The following is a 25,034-nucleotide window of genomic DNA, read 5'->3' on the forward strand; positions in this document are numbered from 1 at the left end:
TTAAATCGCCGTCCACGCTGGCCTGGGAATATTACACTAAGATTATCCTGATATTACGCCCAAATGGGTGCGCCACCTGATTTTGGGCGTGATATTATACAGCAGCTTAATGGAAGAAACACGTCACAACGGAAATTGGGTGCGCAATCTGTCAACACCGCGCAGCTTAAAAAACAACAGCTGTACAGCGCGCTTTCGCTTCGTGCACAGTGAGCGAAACAAACACAACCTATTGAAACATCGATCACTTTCAGACCATTAAAATCACAGAAATATGGGGTAGTTTTACAAAATCACTACATCATTATGTCGTTACATGTTCGGACATTTATCAAATTGACTGGTAAGGCTAAATATACACGTAAAGTATGGCAAACTTTGTTCTGAACGCAGCTATGTGAGGCGGTTTATGCGCTGTGCGGAACCCTATTATGCCGTGAACGTAGTGCACAGCAAGCTACGACCAGCGCTCATGCAGTGTGTAGGGTAGCAGTAGATTTCTGCGTGCTAGTATTTCTGCGTGCTAATGCGGTATTGGGTAGGGGTAGAAAAATCTATTTCGCTACATTATTTGAGGCCTACATGACATGAAACCTTGCATGGATATGCATATTAGACCTAACTACTTGCATAAATTATCCGAGAAAAATTGAAAAATATTTTATCGTTCAAATTAAAATAGAAAGATTCCAAACTTACCTAGATCGGCTCGTATTTGGTCAAATCTGTCCCGGTAAAATTTGTAGGATAGCTGGGAATGTCAGCTAGCGATTGGCTAGTTCCGTTATCCCCCTGCACCAATAGGCGAGAGGCGATTTGACCTCGACCGTGACCTTGTCATAAGCAACGGCTATGCGAAGATTCATAATCCGGTGCCGTTTCTTTGTATACACAATTTTACGCAAAATTCGATCTCACCCGGCGGACATTCAATTCGCGATTTCTCGCTTAATATACATCAAAATAATATTCTAACTTCACATAAATAACACTTAATATGTACTTGTTTGAAATGTAGAACGATTGAATTATTTTGTTCATTAATAAAAATTATGCTCGAGTTTGGAAAAACGAGTATTGAAAAGTCCTTGACCATTTTTGCTGTGTGTGTGATCAACACGGGTGATGATGCTGTCGACCAACGGTCACGTGATCGGGTTGGGAAATCCCTAATTATGTACATGGCCATTTAAACATGCTCTTGTTAAGCCCTCTTAATTAATGCACCATTTATTCCTGTGCAATTTATAGTGCACACACCTGCAATGCAGTCCAACCAAAAATCATTGTGGGATGAAAGAAACACAATTTAAATTAAAAGCAAGGTTTGCATCAATTTTCAGAGTATGAATTTGTAATTTTTTGCATGTGGGTGGATTAAGCTGTAAATATAGACTTTCAGCTTTGCATGCAATTTCCTCGTTTCAATGAAATACTCTTGATTCTTGAAAGTACCGTAAGTTCAAGTGGTAACCTAAGAAGTACTGGATGCACAAAGCAACGGCACATCACACACAAAATACAGTTTTCTTACACTAAAGAGTTTCCTTAGTTATGGTGTTTATCAATGTTTACTTGCTAAATTGGTCCAATTTCAGCACAATATTTCTTTAAATTTACAGAATTGCTGATTCTTATGTATCTAATTTTCACTTGGCCAAAATCATGAGCACTGGTGTAATATAATATTCTATTTGAATTAAATTAATTTGAATCAATGCTCTACGTACTAGCTAGTATTGTTTGATGTTTGATTGAAGGAACTCCCCTGTCCCCCCCCCCCCAAAAAAAACCCACAAACAAACTGCAAAACATAGAAGCAACTAGAAAGGATCCATGCCATAGGTCAAAATCTCAGTCCGAGTTGTACCTCTCTAGCAACAGAATGGTCAACTTCATGATTATGACATACATTCAAATGTGTGTTCAGTCCCCAAAATAAGATTCATAGACGTATAAATACTGAGTAATGCATAACCAGACATAACTTTCAGCATCAGATGAACTGAATTTCTTTGTTGATAGCATAAAATAAATGATGAAATTAGGTGTCATCAAACATTTAATGACTGTGGACATATTCATGGCCAATTTGTGGAATCATGATGAATCTATATTCGGTTAGACAACATTCTCTGTGTGGTTTTTAATGTGTGTGTGCGTGCATCAAATTTTGGTAGCTTCAGTTCACCCCCAAATATTTGAGTTCATTGACACATTGCATCATAATGGAGTAAAACCATCACTTTGCAAATAGCTCTTTAAAGAGTGTGATGAAGGTGAGATGAAATGAGGTCCTGGATTTATTTTCAACAATACTATGGTAAATTAAAACAAATCTGTGTAATGTGACGGCAGTGGTACATACAACCTGGTTGCTGTGTTACCATGGTGCCTAACATGTTATTTTGTAGCCCAATTGGGTGATTCCTGAAGATTTTCACCACAACTCTAGAATTTGATTATTCCATGTCCGTTAGGCTTGCGATCACATAGAAGTATCACGGTATTAAGCTATACTGAAATACTCTCATTCGATCAGGCTGAGTTCACATAGTATACTCCTATGTGAACTCAGCCTGATCGAATGAGCGTATTTCGTATAGCGAATAGTGAATACCATATACTTCTATGTGATCGCAGCCTTAGAAACCAATGGTTAAGATCAAAATAGGGTGCCTTTTCAACATCAGCCGCTGCAATTTACAATAGTTTCCTATCCCATAGAAACCAACATTTATGTGATTTGACCAAGGAATCGTGTTGAACATTTTAGCATCCCTGCCGGAAAAAATAATAATCATTTGTGGCTAAATAGAGATAGATGGTGAGAGGCATGAAGAGAGATGGTGAGAGGGCATACGTTGCCTCTTATTCCGATTTGCAAATTGGATGTCCCATGAAACTTGATGTGACAGCATGCGTGTGAGCGGTGCACAGGACATCAACCTCACCTAGAGCAAACACTAATTGTAATATCATACAACTTTGCTTGTTTCGTGTTGCCAATTTCGCACGGGTGTTTTCTTTTAAAAGGGCGACAAGACAGCCTCTGTGTATTTGATCTTTCAATACCCAGCTCAAGATCTCATCATCTTGTTTATATTATTCATTTTCTTGTATTTTAGCTGAAATATTATCCAGCACTTGATATTTAGGATTTTGTAACAATACAAAGGCATCATCCTTATCCGAGTGACATAACCTTACCTTCAATCATGATAAGGTTATTGACCACAAAATTTTGTGATTAGATGAATGTTTCTACAGCGACAAGTTTTCTACATGTTGCCGTCGGTAAAACGCGATTACTCCCATTCAGACTGTGCAGGGTTGGGATAATTTGATAGTCGTGGCATTTTAAAGTATATTTATGTCAATATACAATATACATGGTGTGTCTGTAATCCGTGCTGCTGGTTTTGGATACAATTTTGCAGGATTAGCATTTTGCGTGTAGGGAGATGATAATAAAGATGGCCTGCAACAGGGGAAGCTTAAAGTGCTGTGGATATATGTCGGTTGGTTTTCTGTGTTTAGTTGTTCTAAATCTTAAGGGTACCCTTTAAGTTTTATCTTGAGGCTGTGTGACTGGTCAATAAGAACATGCTGTGAATTTATTTGAAGCTGTCTCTGTGCTAGTGCTATACTCAGACATTGACTATGCAGCAGTGCACCTTTGGGTGTTTGCTCACTGATATAACTGTGGGTTTCAATTCTGCGCTTGTATATATATCGCCAAGTGGGCACCATTTTATTGTAAATGTTGAAATTTCTGAAGTGGTAATAGTTAAAAAAGCATGTTGTATTTCTATTAGATAAAGTGGCAAATGAAATCGGCATTTGTGTAGACTACCATTAGAACCTGTGGTAAATATTTTGGTTACGATGTGAACATGCCTGAAAAAATCCCCGGGAAAAAATGTGGAATCAAGGAAGCTGCTTCAAGGGAAATATTAGCATTTTGAGGGAAATTCGGCTTATTTTCCCGGATATATATTTTTTTCTGGCCCTGGGTGTAGGTTGAAATTTTCATGTAGGTGGCGCTTATACTTGAGTCATCAATTTAATGTCATTCAAGCATGACGATTGGTTGCATACAGGTATAGGTATGTTCACAACCAAAATGTTTCCACTATAGACAACTAATTATCAAGAATAACTTTGTGCTCATTGAATTTAAATTTCTTACAAACTAGTAGCTCGTAAACTAATTTTTATGGTACCTCATGAAAACAGAAGTTCATACATTTTCAGCTGTATGTATCATCCTAATGATAGCTGAGTCTCTCATTGACAAAACTGATTCACTTTTGACATACATAGTAGTCATGAGTAAATTGCTACCTCTTTGAAACGGGACTGCTACAGGTTTTGAATTCACAGAATCCCCCTTGATATGACAGGATATAATGTAACTCATTTCCTTTGACCCTTCTCTGAACCTGCAACGATATGACAATGTGGTATGATATGATCCATGCAGGCCAAAGAACTACAGATACAAACATGTAAGCAAAATTAATTGAAGTGTTTAATGATGACACTGCTGGTTTTGAATTCACAGAATTGTCCCCCTTGAAATGACAGGATATGCCACTCATTTCCTTTTCCCCCCATAGCTCTCTGATGGAACTGAAGACATGTACTGACAATGTGATGATGGCACCTGAATCAAAGCAGCAAATCTGAACTTGACACACAATTAGTAATTCAAAAATGATGAGCTCAAAAACTTCATGATAGCATAGAAACAGAAATCTATGAAATTCTCATTATTTACTAATTTAAAAAAAATGAAAATAATTGACAGAAACCAACAATTCTTCTCCGGTTTATTTGTGATCACTTTATTCCTTATTCTCAAAACAATGTCAGCTTATTAGACCTAGGTATCTCAGTGTTAACATTTTCCACAACTGCAATATCAATCTGAGTCCGCCATTTTTACGTATCGCTTATAATGCAGGGCATCTTGTGTTCACGATAACATAGTTTTAGATCAGATAGTATTAGGCAGAATTGGCTACAGTCCCCTACTATAAAGTGATGTACTTGTTTTGCGTTGGTGATGGAAAGACAAAGAATATTATAGCTGTATCCCACAATGCATTTCAATGTCAATCAGCCCACCAGTTTATACTCACTCTGTATAAATTATGGTGCCTGATTAGAAAAATTAAGAACAAAAGAAACTTTCAGAAAGGTAATTTTGCCTTTGGAGGACAATTTTGCTGTACTACAATAAAAATTAAAAGATAGAAATTCATGGCTAACAAATTCTCAAAACAGGTGGTCATTGGGCTGAATTTTTTTTTAATGAAGCAAAATTCACTGTGCGTAATGCACTTTAACGTTTTTTAAATGTTCCTAAATTTGCTGCAATAAAAGAATTTGGCAGTTTTTACACTGTTATGTAGTATTTTGATGATAATGCTCCCTTCCCAAATTCTTTGAAAAAGGGCAATGTGGGGTAGATTTGTTAAAGGATGGGTCATTAGTGTAGATAAAACATAAAAGGGGCCATTGGGTAGTTTCTTTTAGATTGAAAAAAAAGTCTATTGACAAGCACATGATGTATACTTCCATGCCTATTGATTTCAGGCATGTGTAGATCTGAATGGAAAAGAGTGAAAGTTTTGATTGTTACATAACATTCTGTGCAAAGCATGATGGGAAGCGTAAGAACTTTACCTTATGACTAGCAATGATGTTTTGTAGTCTGCGGCCAAGGATGTATGTCCCCTATGGGAAATGGACTTGAGAGGAAGATGTTACAATGATCCCAATCTGAATGAAAGAGTGCATTCACTAGTACAATACCATGGCTGTAGTACATGCATTAACTACTCTGGTAAATTGGCTCGTTTGGTGTTAACTTGTGAAGTTGCATCAAAACAACCGGATGTATATTGCGGTCCGATATTGCTCTTGATGACAAAATATGTAGCGATTCATATGAAATATATTTGACAGATTTGTGTGATAAGGTTGATTGAGTTTGGAGGATGTGTCTCTGCAAATTGGAATCTGCTAATTTGCTGCTTCTGTGGTCAACTGTGTTGGCATCAATGTCACGATTAAAACTGATGTGGATGGGAGGTTAAAGAGGGAAGTCCCAGTCCCTCCCTCCCCCCTCGAAGCAGTTCTTCTGGGGTGAACCAAACCTGCCTGGATATCAAATAAGTCAGTGAGGTAATCTCTGAATTTGAGGTGCTAATTAATGTTTTAATGTTATTGCATCAATTAGCACCTGTCAAATGTAGAGATAACCTTGTCACTGTTTAATTTGATAACCAGGCAGGTTTGGTTCATCCCAGAAGAACTGAGCTGGTGGGTCTTCCTCTGCTAGGTTACTGGGAGATAATACTTCTCACTTCAACATTTACATATATAAAGAATTATAAATGTGATATGATGGGACTATAAACAATTTTTTAAATTTTAGTTATATGCCAAAGCAGTGGTCAGTCTTGTGCATTTTTGTTGTTTTCAGCACAAATACAGGCGGCAACTCTACATTTGTTACAGCAAGTGCGAATTATAAAATGTGTGCAAAAAATGAGTATGACTCATGTTGCTCAGTAGCTTCACATTTTTGTTGTTAATTCTGCGTAAAGTGACTCACTAAGTGGTTTTGCTGAACACATACAATGATATGCCTAATTATTACCAATTTTGTTTGAATTGGTTTGGAAAATCAGCAAGTATCACTCAAAATTACTTTATTGAATTTCCACCATGTCCAAGGGGTTAGAAAGCACTGGATTATGTGAATGGGAAAGATGCGCAATAGATTTTTCTTCTGTCCAGGAGAAAACAGTTGTGTTAAATCGCAATCGATCACGCTAACTCTTGCAAGTAAAATAAGGCATTGGCCGAAATGTAATTCAACACCTCTCTACAGTGGACTGCAGTTGTGGAGTGGCCTTAAGCTTATTACAGCCACAAAAAAATCTCAGCTTTATCTTAACATAGCAAAGCTTGAATCTTATTGGAATTAATAACGAGCAAGCCCAGTATGATATAAAAGTAAATTTGACCAGATCTTCTATTGAAATTGTGTTTGAAAAATATTAGTGTGTTCCAGAAATTGCTCTCAGGGCAATTGGTGGCTTGCTTGTCTTATTTGGTTTGTGGAGCCGCGTTCTAGAAAGGGCCTTGTTCGCATCTATGATACTCTAAGTATTTATGACATTTGCAACTGAAGACTTAAATTAGATGGTAATATTTGTAATAACCCAATGTGACACACGAAGGGGAAAATATTGAATTAGATCTTATCTGTTGTAGCTCTATTTTTATTGATTTGATTAACTCCTTATTCATGACCCGATAAAAACGTGGCTTACTGCTGTTTGCAGGCAATACCTTTAATGATGCCTTGTTATGATTTGACATCTGCTAGATATGTATAGATTGGTATTTGCCTCGCTTGGGCTGCCAACCCAGGTGGCAAAAATAGCCTGAGTTGAAGAGACTGAGACAGCGCCCCGAGCCTGGACAGGCCATGTCATGATGCATGCCACGTGGGAAATGACAAACATTTTGGTCAGAGAATGTTAAATGTTATTTTGGTAATGTTCATATAGGCCAGAATGATCGGTAGTAGATGTTGGGTTATCAACATACTTTTTAATCTGAATTAATCCGGAATCTAAAAGGATCAAGTCTACATGCAAATGTGTGATACATAAAGGGAATAGATCAAAATATGAGTGACATCCTATATTAAAATGAAACTAGTTTCACAAGGGAGGAGAGATCTAAAAAAGGTGATAAATTTGTAAAAAGAAGAATAAAATATTGATGTAGAAAATTCTTATTTTTTATAATTTCATTTTTAGGCAGGGTGAGCATTCTAACAAAACTAGTGTTGTTTGTAGGATGCCCTCAATATATTGTTTTGTTCGCTAATTAGATGTGTACTATTCATACCAATGTAGTAGACTTGGTACATAATCTGCTTGAAGCATCAATCTGAGCCTGAAAATATCATGTGAAGAAAAAGAAGAAGACACCCAGTTGATTGATGCAGTAGGTTGCACCAGCTATTTTGGTATTCGAGAGGCTGGCTGTGTTATTTGATTGAGACATTTTTTCCTTCATCTCTGCATATGTTAAAATACGCTGCATACCTCAAATGTGAAGTGGTTTTGAGCATGGTGATGTTGAGAATGGAGTACCAATAATAAATGAAGAACAAAGATAAAGCAGTTTCTTATTAATTTAAATGCTTTGAAATGAATGAGCATGAAAGAAAAACCACTTCAAAAATTTCTGCCCCAATTTACTAAAACATGTGTATATATCCTAGCTGTCTGCGTTGGGTTGCTAAACGTAGCTGGGCCAGCCAAGTGTGTTTTGGAATGTGGTCATTGCCATTATAGCATGCTGAGTCACAATCACGGTGAACAGATTTGGCCCTATGAATTATTTACATCTTCAATCGATGGTAAATTCAATACATACTTGCATGCACATAAATTTTTGTCAACATATTTTATTGATACTTTTTATTGGGTACCCATGTCTGAAACACATTAGTCTGCTATCGTGGTTAAATTACGTCTACGTTTTTCTATTTATACCCGGTATCTATTTTTGTGAGTGTCGCGATCATATTAAAGTTTGAGAGTATAAAAAGAGGAGGTGACCGTAAATGGCATGGGAGTAGAAAATCATATAACAATATTATGAGGTGGCAATACTTATATGAACACTTGATCACCATAGAGAAGTGGGTCGTCCCCAGATGAGTTAAAACTAGTACATCATACGGTATCTTGTGTCATACTGCCCATAATATGATCTTGTATCGTTTGGAGTTTATGAGCTACATGCATTGAGCCAATAAGTTTTTATATAGCACCACCATGGGAGGAATAGTTAACCTATATTCCACATTATGCGCTGAGACATGAATGCTCAGCAAACTTGCTGAACACATTTCTTAGATACATGTCAGAATGCCATTCCCTTCCATGTTTTATAAAGCTGCTCTATAATGTGAAACATTGCTAGACTTAGTATTGATTTTGTTTTAAAAAACAAATAACATTTCTTCACAAATTGATCATTAAGCAAGTCTTTTTAACCACAATAGTTCATATGTTTTCTGTAAAACAACTCCAGAATAGTTCATGTTTTCTGTAAAAAACTCCAGAACCACAACCTATGATATGCCATTTGTATAGCATAGTTTTACTATAGACCTAACTGGGTACCACATTTGAATTTACACACCCAAAACCTTCAAATCCTGCCTAAACCCTGCAGAAACCATACTGCTCAGGGTTCTTTCCCACACTGTAGAAGCACTGATGCACACAGTTCTGTGCACACAGCTCATATCATCATATGTCTTGTGAAGGGTCTTTTACAAAAAAATGCAACTTTCTATTGCTGTCTTGTTGTACAAATTTTGACTTTGTCTATTTTGAACACCTGGCTTGCTCATTGCACATGCAAGATAACTCTTTAATGTGAAACGTGTGGGTGTGGCAGGGAATTGTTACTTCTCCCTTTAAGTACAAGATTAGGCTTGCAAGCCAAGTCATTACTCCTACATGCCCTTTACTCAGGAACCTTCCCCATCTGTGTCTAATCTCAGCGTACTTACTCAGGTGAAGCTGCAAGTTTTTGTGTTAACTATAATTGTGTTTGCACTTAAGTTTAAGGTTTAATTTGCATACAATGCGGGGTGTCGTGTATTTCAACCGTTAGGTACGGGTTTCTATAACAGCAACCTTTCGGGCACCAGCTTTCTACTAACCATCTACAAACTCAAGAATCCAAGTACAGCCTAAAGCATTTGACTTTAAAACCAAATTGGTATCATAGACCATCTGAACGATTCTCACTCCTTATTGTTTTGTTAGAAATTGTAGACTGTCTAGAATGTTGAACACCAGATCAGTTGATATGTAGGGATGCTTCAGCATTGTGACACGTGTGTGACAACATGAAATGTAACATTACCAAAAGTCTCAATTTCCAGTGGCAAAGTTCAATCGCCCATTGAAAAGTCAGTCATAGCTAAGAAGTTGACCTCAAGTTGTAGAACATGAGTTTTTGTACCCAACCCATTCAAAGGTCATTCTATGAGTATGCAAGCATATTAGGGTTAAAGAACTTAGTATGTATAGATGAGGATAATAGTGACTGGCCAACTAATCATATGAATGCCAGACTCATTCCTACATCTGCTAGATAAGTTGATCTAAATTCTGAAATAATCAATTGCCATAATAAATCTAGTTGTTGGGTTGTTGTTTTAGGGAATTTTTTTTCTTCTTTTGCTTTTTTTATGACATTGCACATATAGGGAAGAACAAAGGACATTCAGTTTATCAAGGTCTTCCATTCAAGTGAAAAATATACAAAAACAGACTTATTTTAAGAATACTTTGATAAGGTAGATTGAACAAAGCAAATAATTGAACGATAACAAGTATTATTTTTCTGAATGAAATGTTGAAAATTAAAAAAAAATCTAGATAGCATGATAATGTTGAAGCATAAATTTACATCACAATAAGAAATCAAGTTGCATATGAACATTAGCTAAGAGCCACCAAATATGGTAAAAAATTCAGCAATTTTCTTACATTAATGAATGAAAGCAAAGTAGGTACTTTACAATTTGTAAGACACACTTTAGAATGTCTTAATATTGATTGAGTTGGAGCAGTGATGCTGTTAAACACGCAAGTAATGTTTGCATAAAAAATGATGTGTGATGCATCCGAGGGAAACGATAATGATAATAATTGTCTATGTACTAAAAATATCACTTCAAGCTTAAGGGGAACCACTGTAAAAATATTGCTGTTCAGATTTTGCAGAATTATGTAGCCTACATGAGTGTCATAAGCATCCAGTTGTTTTGGGGAAAAAATCCAGCAGACATGAATTTTGCATAGGTAGATGATATGGCAGACTACTGTAATATTTTCTTCAACCTAATGTTTATTTTGTATTGGATATTTTCCTCTTTATATGATACATAATCTTGTTCTTTGAAAGATCAGTTCTATCATATGACAGTTTTAAGGGGAGTTAAGAAGTGTAAATTCCTATTTGAAAGATATTCAAAATCAGTCCCCCATCAGGGACATATGGATGGTATTCTATCATTTCGGAAGGTGTGATGAATATGTATGCATTGCTTCAAACCAGTGTGTGGTATTGATCATTTAACAAAAAGACACAGCTATGCTAATGCTATCTTCAGTAGATAGCAACCATACTTTACACAGAGACTTTGTACAGCACTTATATCAATATTATCTCACTAGTTTATTGCATAGTTCATTGTCTTGCAGAAACCATGGAAATAGTAGATGCAGAAACAAATCTTGCATGTCGATGATGTAACCATCGGCAAAGGAACATACAAAAGTGAATCGTAAAAATGATTGTTTTTGCAAGTTAATTTGGAAGGTAATGTACTTAAAAATCAATGTTATGCAGTATGTATTAATAGTGACAATATTCCAAACATTTTGGCAATTATAGTTACTATTATATGACAATTATAGTTACTAAGGTGTACCGGGACTCTTAAAGTGGACAGTGACGCATACTCGTAATTTTTCTCACTTTTCTTACACTCTTCTAAGCTCGTAGACATAAATTTTGTGTAAGTAGTTTGATGATTATAACCATCTTTGTAGTTGCAATATTTTCTTCAGTCTGGTGTTTATTTTGTATTAGATATTTGCCTCTTTATATGACACATATCTTGTTGTTTGAAAGATCAGTTCTATCAAATGACAATTTTGAAGTGGTGTTAAAGAGTGTGGATTCATATTTGAAAGATATTCAAAATCAGTGCTCCGTAGGGGGCGTTCAGGTACAAAATACATGGATGAAACTCTGTCATCTTCAAAGGTGTGATGAATATGCATTGCTTGTAACCAGTGTATTGATCATTTAACTACAAGACACAGCTATGCTAATGCTATCTTCAGTAGATAGCAACCATACTTTACACAGAGACTTTGTACGGCTCTTGAATCAATATTATCTCACTAGTTTATTGCAAAGTTCAATGTCTTGCAGAAACAAATCTAGCATACCGATGATGTTACCCCTCTGTAGAGAATGCGAAGATATAGCAAAGCAAATTGTAAAAGTCACAATCATGTTTTTGCAAGTAATTTGGAGAGTCATGTACATACTCTTAAATCAAGGTGTAGTATCAATAGTGATATTATTCAAAACATTTGGAATCTTCCTTTTATGAAGGCATTTGTATTTCCTGAGGAGCTGTAAAAAGTGAAAATTGCTGCACTTCATCAATTTTCTCACTTTTCCCACACTCTTCTAAGCTTGCCGAGATGAATTTTACAGTATTGCTGATAGATGATATAATTGACTTGGTAGATATAATATTCTTGTTATCCCAGTGTGTATTTTGTATTGGATGTTTCCCTCTGTATGACACATAATATCATTGTTTGAAAGATCAGTTCTATCAAATAACAATTTTGAGGTGATGTTAAGAAGTGTGAATTCATATTTAAAAGATATTCTTAATCCGTGCCTCCCCAGAGGGACATTCAGGTAGAAAATACTAGGGATGAAACTATCATCTTTGAAGGTGTGCTGAATATGCATTGTTTGAAACCAATATATTGGTCTACAACACACAGCTATGCTAATGCTATCTTCAGTAGATAGCAACCATTCTTTACACAGAAACTTTGTACGGCTCTTGAATCAATATTATCTCACTCATTTATTGCAGTTCAATGTCTTGCAGAAACAAATCTAGCATGCTGATGATATTACCCCCATCAAAGATAAAGAAATGGAATTGTAAAAGTCAGAATCATGTTTTTGCAAGTTAATTTAAAGAGTAATGTACTCTAAATCAATGTGTGACTATGAGGTTTCATGCAAAGTTGAAAATTGCTGCACCTCATCCATTTTCTCACACTCTTCTAAGCTCGTAGACATGAATTTTGTAATAAGTAGATAGATGGTATAACTGACTTTGTAATTAAAATATTGTCTTCAGGTTAGTGTTTATTTGTATTGAAGATTTCCATCTTTATATGAAACATAATTTTGATGTTTGAAAGATCAGTTCTATCACCTGACAATTTTGAGGTGGGATAAGAAGTGTGAATTCACATTTTAAAAGATATTCTAAATCAGTGCCTCCCTAGAGGGACATTATTACAAAATACTGGGGATGAAACTCTTGTCATTGTCAAAGGTGTGATGAATATGCATTGCTTGCAACTAGTGTATTGATCATTTAACTACAAGACACAGCTACGCTAATGCTATCTTCAGTAGATAGCAACCATACTTTACACAGAGACTTTGTATCAATATTATCTCACTAGTTTATTGCATAGCGGTAGTTCAATGTCTTGCAAAAACAAATCTAGCATACCGATGATGTTACCCCGCTGTAGAATACGAAGATATATAGCAAAGTAAATTGTAAAAGTCAAAATCATGTTTTTGCAAGTAATTTGGAGAGTAATGTACTCTAAAATCAATGTTTGACAATGCAGTATGTATTAATAGTGACATTGTTCAAAACATTTGGAATCTAACTATTATGATGGCATTTGTAGTTACTGAGGTGTATTGTGGAAGAGAAAATTCCCATACACTTTATTGGTTTTTGCATTCTTCTACACATTGCAAAGAATTTAATAAATGTTTAACAATGTGAAAATGCTTGCTTCTGTAAGTCTATACAGAGAACGTCCTTTTTAGCAAATTTAAAAAAACAAGAGATGTTTGAAATTTGTGGCAGCAAATATTATTTGCCTGAAAATTGCCGCTTTAACAATGCATAAAAGTTGGATATTTTTGTGAATTTTTAATTTCACATTTTTGCCACAGAAATTAACAAAGGTATAGTGGAGATCAATTGATTTGAACTTTGTTATCTGTAAAAAAAGTTTTGAGGCTTATGTGGTGAATAAAATTTGGAGTACGAGAAATAATAGGAAGTTAAGAAAATGTTTTTCAACTCTTTGAAGCACAAAAATCCAACTGCATGAAAATATTTACCATTTCACACTCATTGTTTTGAAGAATTATTGATTCAGTCACGTTACAGATGTTATGAAAGTCACCAAAGATTCCACATGTATACAGAACAATGAGGTCTTCCATTTGATTCGATTGTCATATTCAAGCCTAACCGCATATATGTGTGGTGTTGTTTTAAGATTGTGTTTCATATCATGTTCTTTAAGGTAGTTAAGTACAGGAAAAGTGTGATATTCACTGACAAGTTGGCCCTCTTTTTGCAGATGTGAAGACTACGTGACATTCGTACAAAATCACTAAATTTCACCACAATTTCAGACTTACATTATATTTGTATTACCAAAGATGAAATATTTGTGGAGAAAACAAGCAAATGAATAAAAACATGCTTAGTGTTTGCTCTGAGTCTTTGGTTCTTGAGATAGTTTGAAAACAAAGTGTGAAATAGAATCAGAAAAGAGTGAGATCCTGTGTACTCAAGCGGAACTGACTACCATAGTGATTCGTATCCGCTATATTCAATTAGTTAAGGTGCATGACCTCGTATGATGGTGTATCCATTTTCTGACACTGAAACAGTTTAGTCTTCCCTTCAAGATGGTTGCTAATCCAAAACACAGGCATTCTGAGCCGGTTGCACTTGTTATATACATCTATAGAAACTAGTTGCAGAGCCGTAACATAGAGAATAATTGTAAAGGAAAAGAAGTAAGGAGCACTGAACAACTAAGAAGAAACATGAACCAGGCCATGGTTCAGTACTTTTCACAAACCACCAACATATCTAAACATGCATTGGGCTTGCAACATCATCCATATTGGATCTAATGTCAGTGCCCCAAACACCTCTTTTTTACATGCAGATATTTGCACGTAACCGTAGGTATTCCACCATTTGTTTCTTATGTGCATGTTAGCAGGATAATTGGTTAAAGTAGCTTTTGCCTTGTGACTGAAAAACACCGCCTTTAGCTGCAAGTGCCCCACTTTTTTTGAGTTTGATTGTTGTCATCAGTTGTTCACATGCGATGTAAACATGTCGGGTGTATGTAAATGAACGTACCTGTACATTACAATTGCAGTCAATAAACACCCCATGACCTTTGCAACAGATAGGGGCCCTTGTTCACCATAACCACGACCGAGAAGACAAGTTGTTCCATGAATCTTAAAATTGTTTGGGTCGATAGCCTATGCTTTGGTTCTGATGGCCATTTGCAAGTTAATGTTTAGACATGATCACTTCCCTTAGTTATCATATGCAGGTGAATTGGAAATCCACTTGTTTAATTGACTCAACTACAACTGGTTGTAACTATGTGATGTCCAAAAATGAGGCCGGCAGAAAAATAAGTGTGTTGTCTTTACAGGCCAACAAGAGGGACAAATATTACAAGAACTTGCAGCTCTTGGATGAGGTAGCCTCTGAAACACTCCTGGTCAAGTTTCATCCCCAGGTGTTTTGTTTGATTATTAATGGACCATAGTGTTTCTAGAAGTGTTTTTTGACAATTTCATTCTCTCAGTTTAAAAAGTCTTGAGTATTGCTTAAAAATATGAAAATAAAAACAACCATGTTGGCATTGGGTACTTTTACAGTTCAAGAAGGAATGTAATTCTGTTTGAATTTGTAAAACTACAATCATAGTTTTTGACAGCATTGCTAAAAATGTGGAAGAAAAATAGGAAACATTAACCAAAGGCACACCAAAGTTTGTCAGAAATAAATTATGATTGTTAAATAAATTGTTATTTTTGAAATATCTTTCAAACGCTTGGTAAAATCATTCTAATAAAATTATTTGAAATTTGTAGGGATCAATAGCGTAAAAAAGGAGAGAAAAAAACAATAATGGCACATATGGTCAGAATTACCTCAGGGGGAACTTTGTTTTGGGAATTGAATAATATCTTTCAAACGCTTGGTAAAATCATTCTAATAAAATTATTTGAAATTTGTAGGGATAGATAGCGTAAAAAAGAGAGAGAAAAAACAATAATAGCACATATGGTCAGAATTACCTCAGGGGGAACCTTGTTTTGGGAATTGAATAATCACTTCCTCTTCCTTGTATTTCAAAAAGCAATGGCAAATCACACAAATTTATAGAGCAGGAAAATATTAGCTATTCCAGTTGAAATCCATACTCCCCTACACAGGGAGTATGAATTTCAAATGGGATTACCTGAATGGGTGACTCCATTTGAAATCTGCACCCCCTGTATGGGAGATTAAGGTCATGTCTTCCATAAGGAGTGTGTGGTTTTCAACTGGAATAGCCCAGTGTTGAAATGAGGGCAGGTAGGCTTGAGGATGTACTCCATCCGTATTGGCACAACTTGACACAGTCGATTTCTCACAACCCATAGCAAATCGTATTCGATTTAAAGAGAACCTAAAGCCAATTCTAAGGAGAGTCAGTCAAATAAAATCTAGGTCTTCAAGAAGAAAGTGCTGCGAGGAAGTTTTAAAAAAATTGATTGGATCTGGGTCCACATGTATGTCGAAATTGGTAATTACAAGTTTGGGTTAAATGGGCAGTGAGAGGATACTACCGTAAGAAAGGAGTGGATAATGAAGGTGATTGTATTGTTTGTATCTGGAGGGGATACAGAAAAAGTAACTAAATAAGGTGAGAATTTTATCTTTTGGTGAAACTCACAACCTGAAAACAATTGAATTTGGTTAGAGTTTAATTTGAAATTTATCAATTTCAAGAACATTTCACGATGCAAACAGGTGCGTGCTGTCCAAACTGTAAACATTTTGTGCCATAAAAATGTTTGAAACATCAAATAAAACATGGACAAATATATTTGATGCAAAAACAATTAGACAACTGAACTTAAACTTAACTATTCCAAATTGACTTTGAAATTATGCGAAGTAATTGTGAAAACATGGCGATCAGACTTGACAGATTCAAAGGGAATGACACAGTGGCTATGACTTTTGACCATGACTCTCCACTTCATTTAGCAATTACATGTATTGTACTACATGTGTGCGACACAAAACAATTAAGCTGAACTTCAACACTATACAAATTGACTGTCAGATAACTTAAAATAATCATCAAAGCACAGTGATAAACTCAACAGATTTAAAAATGTGTAAATGATTACAGAGCCGCTATGACATTTGCATGCGTGTTGCAATTTAGTCCTCAATTATTTTCCATACAGAGTAAATTATATTATGACATACAAAGCAATTACACAACAGAATATCAACACTATACACTTGACTTTGGGACAACTTAAATTAGACATTGAAATCAAAGTTGACAGATTTAAAACACAAAAGAATGTTAATATCCAAATGATGTACAGCAGCTATGACATTTGAGTATGACTCTCCACTTCAGTCCTCAACTAGAAACAATTAATCTGAACTTCAACACTATACAAATTGACTTTGAGACAACTATAATAATTGTCAAACGTATTGTGATCAAACTCGACAGGTTTAAAAACACATGTAAAGTCCGATTCTGACTCCACATCGCATCGATGCGATGCTGCGATAATAAACGGATATGCTATAAAAACTGAAATCTGAGCCAGGTTTTTTATGAGCTCGGTGGTGAAAATTCTCATCGCACAGTGGACATTTCGGTCCGCGATGGAGTTGGATTGTGTTCAACTTTATAGCATCACGCTGCGATATCGCAGCCATGCACGCTTGTGATTGGCTGCTGGAAAATCAAGGTCAGCAGAATGACCAGAAAAGATGATGCAGACCCCACATGCTTTTAAAACATCGCAGCATTATGCGATGGAATTAAAATGTACATTTCAATTTCATCGCATGATGCTGTGATGTTTTAAAAGCACCACATCGCGCTGCGATATGGAGTCAGAATCAGACTTTAGTATTGATATGATACAGAGCAGCTATGACATTTGTGCATGCATGTTCCAATTCAGTCCTCAATTATTTTCCGTACAAAGTAGAGGATAGTATGTGACACACAAAACAATTAAACGATGAACTTCAACACAATATTAAATTTACTTTGAGACAACTTGAATTAAATTTCAAACATGTTGAAATCAAAGTTGACATACAGAGATTGCAAATTTTACTGTAAATCATGAATTGTTCATGTGCATGAAAAATTGGTGAGTGCAGTTGATTTTCATGCACACAAATATTTTTTTCTTCCTATAGGCTTATAATGATATACAAATTTGTGAAAATTTTATTTTGCTAAAATGTTGGTTCTCTCCAAAATGCGAAATTTTAATACCGCAAAAATATCATCATTGAAGTATTATCTAAATGAATAAATGATGCCCAAAACCAGCTAAATGGCACTTGAGCATGAATCTTGCATTTTTAGTATTGCCAAAACATTCAAAAGTGGCACACAATTGAGCAATTTAAGTTCAGATTTTAATGTAGCAACCAGGGCCGGATTTACCATAGGGCCAGATGGGCCCGGGCTAAAGGGCCCCCAAATTTTGGGGGCCCCCAAAATTGCCCTGTGCAGTGTGCATCTTCCATTTAAGCCGAAAAACACCTGTTTTGGGCCAAAATATTATACAAGAAGTGCAAAATTTTGTGCGCGCGTGCGCACTGGCCTATTCAATAGCAATTTTAATTCAACTTCAATTTGGGCTAAAACAGTCTAAAATTTCAATTTGTCCTAGTAAAATCTTACAACTTTGTCACTTAAGTGCAGATGCCTGCCGCATGGTGCATTTGGGGGCCTCCAAATTTTGGCCTGGCCCAGGGCCCCCCAAAAGGTAAATCCGGCCCTGGTAGCAACATCAAATTTTAATACCAAAAACATTGGTACAACAGAATGATACAACTGCTTTACACATGTGACATGCTACAAAACTGGTTCAACTTTATAAGCATGTAGATTTTGAAACACATCTTGTGCACCTTCAACTCCTTCAAAACAATAATCCATTTTAAATTTACAAGAATATAGAGCCATTATGAGTTTGTTTGTGACAAGTTTCTGCTAAATTAGATTTGTCATAATGTTTGGATGAAATGCATTATGTTATTGATTTTGATGTCACAAGGTTTTATGTTTATTATATTGAATGTGTAGGGATGTATAAATTGTATTTCCGACATGCACCTCAATTCCTAGCATTGGTCATCTTATATTGGGTGATGGAATAATTTGCAACATTACATGCAGTGAATCCTCAAATTTAGTAGTCTTGGTTCCAGACCTTTCTACACAGTCTACAAGAAACTTGTTTTGGTTGGAGGCCAAGAAGTTTCCAAAATAAGCTCATTTGAATTGTTATATCTGTCCCTATACCACCTGAAATATTTTTATGTGAAGGGTAATTCTGCCTAGCCTGCCCCTCCCCCTTAATTGCTATGGCACTGGTTCCCCTTTTAATACATTTATGAACGTCTCTTGTAGCGCATGCCCCAGCACATCGACTTCACACAATATCAAGTCTTGATAAAGGCTATAATTCTGAGACATTGAGAGCCTGACATTAAATTGCAAAGTCCCATTTAGATACAATCAGTGATAATGAAGAATGTCAAATTCATCTTAATAAAAACAGCATTGTCATATGAAGACGATAACAAATAAACAACACGTACTCGAAGTAAAATTGAAACAAGACGGGACATACGCAATTTGTATGAGTCGATGGCAGCTAACATTCCCCATTTTCATACTCGACGAAATGTGTGATCGCTTCAAGTGGTTGAATATTGCATACGTCAGGACGTGACATGTCCACAGCTTAGTGCTCACCATATTTGAAAGGGGTGTCATGACCTCGTGCCTGATTCAATATGTCCTCGATGATGACCATCTATATTGTTCGTGACAATGCGAGATTTTCGTGATAGGTTTAAAGAGCGCTTTACTAGGGTTTAGCTCAAAAGGCCTACAGGGTTAGTTCTTACTTGATTACACCTCAAAAGACTGCGCCCTTCTATCGCCGCTACTTTGGATTTTCCGACCAAGTAACGTGTAATGCCATGAGCTCGGAGGCAGAAGATGAGAGACTTGAGAGCCATCTTGTGATTTGTAATCATGATCATTAATTACAGTTTAGTGCACTGCCCTATAATGAGAATGGTGATTTATATTTTATGATGAAAATAATTGATGTTGTAAAAGCTGAAGAGGAGGGACGCCAGTGCACTTAGTGGAGCTATGGTTGGCTAGCCACATGGTTACAAATGGCAACGAGAGTCCCTTTAAGGGATCTAAAATGAGCGTTTATTATGCGTTCGACAGTATTTTTTGTGGGACATGAGAGCACCTCAGACCTATCGAATTGCATTCTGAATACGAAGCATGTCTTTCTGATATCAAATAATTTTCATTTTTGAAAATCACAATATAATACAAATTTTATGACAAATTATAAAAATTTGATATTTTTCAAATTTTTGATATATAACAGTCCTCGAAGTAAATTTTATAAATGTAATGATATATTCTTAAAGTGTATGTAGCTGAGAGGAAAAGCCGACGATCAATTGAAAATTTTGACCTTTCATATTGAAGATATGGATTTTTTCCCAAAAGACCTTTTTTTTTTTTTTTTTTGTTTTGGGAAAAAAAATCCATATCTTCAATTTTAAAGGTCAATCTTTTCAATTGATCGTCGGTTTTTCCTCCTAACTACATACACTTTAAGTATAAATAATCAGATTTATAAAGTTTACTTCAAGTACTGTTAAATATCAAAATATCAATTTTAATGATTTGCCATAAAAGTGTATTAAATTGCAATTTCAAAAATCAAAATTATTTGATATCAGAATGACATTCTTCGTATTCAGAATGCAATTCGATATGTCTGATGTGCTCTAATGTCCCAAAATAAATACTGTCCAAATTCATACCCCAGCCCTTAAGTAATAGTGCTGGGTTTTTAGTTCATAAGCTAAAAAGTAACTTGCTGTACAAAAATTGACATGAGATATGATTCAATTTCAAGGATGTTGTAGGTACTTAGGTGACATGTTACTTGCTACCTGTTCAACAAATTAATCTCCTGTTTGAGTTGTTGGCTGTACCTGAATTTCATTGTTGTTAAACTTACGAAGTAATGATTAATTAAATATATCACACTAGATTTCTAGACCTGTTTTAGCTGTATTAATTTTGCAATATTTAGTCAGGTAGATGATGAATGCCAAATGTCGTAAATAAATAAATGAATGAATATACTAGTAAAAGTGGGGTAATGTACACAACCATTTCCAGAGAGCCACATACAATTTTTTGTAAGTCAACCTATTTTTGTTCTCCATACTTTCAGTAGACAGTAGTGGGTACCCATTACAGCCTCTCCACAACACCTGTATCCCAACAAATGTAGGGAGGAAAAAATGCCATCACAATGCATAACTCGTTAGTGTCATCATGCTGGATTGAAATTGGCCAGCACACTTTGTCCATTAACATGTAAATTTGTCAACAGAATTAGCAGCTCATCACACCTCTCTGAGTTTTTTTTTTTTTTTTTTTTTTTTGTAAAATGCGTAAGATGCAAAAATTGCCGTCCATATTTGATGGCTGGTAGTCATGACATAAACTGGACAGACTGGAAATATATTGATGCATGGTTTTTCCCCGTACTTGAAAAATACCACTACAATGAAGACTGACATAGTTTAGTAGGTGAAGTGTACTTACTATGACATCATCTATCTATCCCAGCTTGCAGTGCTGTTGCTTGGTGGTGTGTTTTTTATTTTGTTTATTTGTTTTCTTTTTGTTTTGTTTTATCAAATCAATGAAGTAAGACCTTGTGCGAAATTTATGTTTGTTTGCATTGAATAGTTCTGGTCAAACCTGGATACTCTCTTCATGTACACAAGGGCTGTGCAGTTAAGTATGCGCCACAGGAAAGAATTTCCCAATCATTCTGCCCCACCTCCTCCTCCTCCTGGAGAAAAAAGATGGAAAAAAGGTTCTTTGCTTTGATCCAGTATTGAACCATGGACCCCTTGGATGTGAAAGACAAGATCAGGGATAGCAAGCCCAGTCAACATTATCATGTGTACATGTGTGCTCAGATGTGCACAATGGCAGCTTGTGGTCTGCATGGACTTGTAGTCATGTTGTACTGTGAGGTATTTGCTGGTGTTAGGGTTAATTAAGGCCTCAATGAAGGGAAAGTTCTAGGCTAAATTAGCCCTAACACCTTTTATACCTTTTGTCAATGTGTAAGGACAGAAGGAAGAAAGAAAGAAGGTGAAGAGAAAAGTTGGTTGCTTCAGTCTGGTTTTGAACCACAGACCCCTTTGGTGTTCAGAGGACAGGATATTATAAGACATGAAGCGGCATAATGGAGAGAAAGCTGAAGTACTTTGGCCATATTGTCAGGAAACATGGAGGTGTAGAAAAACAGATTTTGCAAGGGGCCATGGAAGGCAACGAGGAAGAGGACGTCCACCAACATCTTGGACTAATGACGTGAAGCTGGTTTCTAACCAGGGAATGCAAGGTGCAACACACTTGGCATCGGATCGAGTGAGATGGCGTACTCTTGTGAAGACCACAGCAGCGCTACACAGCGCCACCTGACACAGAGAGAGAGAGAGAGACCAGGGATAGCAGATAAAAAAATTCACTGAAATGAGCACAAAGGATGGATCTACAATTAGCTTAATAGTATGGTCGTTGAAGTGGAAAAACAGTGGCTACCAGGAAAAAATTGGTAAAAAGCTGATTTTTGCACCAGACATGCAGAATATATCATAGAACATCATATCCAAAATCCGAAGAAATCCTCTTTGGGGAATTCGTTTTGTCCAAGATGGCCGCCAAAATGGCCGCCACAACATATAATTAGCTGTATTTTAGCTTCTAAAGCAGATACGATGATGATTTTAGTGTCTTTGAATAGGTTTAAGAGGTCAGAGAATTCAAATTTGTACAAATCTAACACACTGATGTCTTCAATCACACTGAAATCCAAGATGGCCGCCAAAATGGCCGCCACAACATATAATTAGCTGTATCTTAGCTTCTAAAGCAGATATGATGATGATTTTAGTGTCTTTGAATAGGTTTAAGAGGTCAGAGAATTCAAATTTGTACAAATCTAACACACTAATGTCTTCAATTATACTGAAATCCAAGATGGCCGCCAAAATGGCCACCACCACATATATGATTAGATATATCTCCGCTTCTGAAGCATATATGATGATGATTTGAGTGTCCTTGAATATATTTCAGAGGTCAAAGAATTCAAATTTATGCGTATCTAAAACACTGAAGTCTTCATTCACACTGGAATCCAAGATGGCCGCCAAAATGGCCGCCACCACCACGTGTTATGTTTAGGTATATTTTGGCTTATGAAGCAGATATGATAATGATTTTAGTAGCTATTAGTGTCTTTGAATAGGTTTTAGGAGTCAATTTTGTATTTATCTTCATAAGTATATGTCTTTACTGACACTGCAATCCAACATGGCCCTCAATATTGCTAAAATCAAACATTGCAATTACTTAAAACCGGGCTTATAACACTGAAGTGCAAGTCGCAATAGAATCCCAAATATCTGCCACCACATGTGAATATATCTCTCAGCTTCTGAAGCAAAAGTAGCTGTCTTCGTTCTCATCTACAGGTATACTCACCTAAGCGTTTTGGCAATGTTCTCCTGTGTAATCTTCACAAGCTGTGACACATTTAAGTCCATTTTTGCGACAGGATCATCCGTTATTTACACAAGAATTCCTGGAGGAAAGGTTACAATTGTATCGTACAAGCTTAAGCAAGCTATGTGGTGCTGCATCTAAATTCATAAGGACCGGTGCTAGAACGATGTCAGAGTGTTTCCTTCCCCATTGCTTTAAATTGGATTCAAGTCATTGTTTGTTAGCTTTCTCCAAAGTATGACCTGTAAAAGAACCCGCAGACTGTGAAAATATGCTGCTCTTTCAGTAGGTGAAAGCTTTTGTAGATAGCTGTGGATCAAATGATGCTTTATTTGATGATACCATTGCCATGGATTAAGCGAACCGTAGACCGTTTAAAGAATCTTCTTCTCTGCCACCATATAAGACAACAAATAATCTGATGCCAGTTGTACCAATCTATTCTAATGTCGCCTCAGGATCGCTCATCTAGGATGATATCTGCTGCAATTCTTTTATCTTCTTCAACAAACTTGTCTTTCCATGTCCAAATGTTGCAGAAGTTGAGTCGCAACCACTCCATGCATGGATAAACAGGAGGTCTTGAACTTTCCAAACCACCAACCCTTTCTTCTCTGAATGGAAGTAGATAAGATATCAGCCATAGTCTGGTCTCATTGGTACATCAAAAGGACAAGTATATCTGTGTCATCTGCTACCAGAGGAGGCTTAAAGGCATTCCTACAATGCACTATGATTGGGAAATTTGATCAATATAACCTAATTTTAAAGGCAAAGTCCATTGCCACACACACAAAATGGTAATTTTAAAACTGCAGCCAACAAGCTAATAGTTGAGACTTAGGACTGATATTTAATTTTCTTACAGGAAACATTCATATTGTCCCACTGCATTAATTTCATTCCTAAGTCTCGATGTTTTGAATGTTAAATAATAGGATGAAAACACCAGATATTTGCACACAATCCCAATGCAAGGTATGATCAACTATACCACATGTGTACAAAAGCCAGACGTACAAGGTCAGAAACCCCATTGGGTTGTGGGAATGTCTTTAAACATCCTCTGATCTGCTACTACAGGTACTTCTCTTCCTTGTCTTGCAAATTGAAGGGTACATTCCACTATCAAAGTGTCAGGATCTCCAGTACTATTGTGCACGTTCTGACCATTGGTTTCCAAGTATCGACTCAGCAGCGAGATAAACTGACTGTTGTTCTTCTCATTCGAGAGGAAGGTCTGCTGGTCATGATGAGAACATTAATAGATTCTGTGAGTTGAATATGATAAGAACAAATGCCAGTTTATCTCGCTGCTGAGTCGATGGATGGTGCACAATATAGTATCGGAGATGCTGACACATTGATAGTGGAATGTAC

The 25,034-nt window shown here is 36.2% G+C and overlaps 1 protein-coding gene across 1 annotated transcript in view; it reads left to right on the forward strand.

Moving 5' to 3' along the window:
- LOC140155634 (double-stranded RNA-specific editase 1-like) overlaps nucleotides 1–25,034 on the forward strand; it is a 186,820-nt gene that overhangs the window by 141,239 nt on the left and 20,547 nt on the right. The gene's annotated exons all lie outside the window — the stretch shown is intronic.

Source organism: Amphiura filiformis, chromosome 1 (genome assembly GCF_039555335.1).
Source record: "Amphiura filiformis chromosome 1, Afil_fr2py, whole genome shotgun sequence".
NCBI classification, from domain to species: Eukaryota; Metazoa; Echinodermata; class Ophiuroidea; order Amphilepidida; family Amphiuridae; genus Amphiura; species Amphiura filiformis.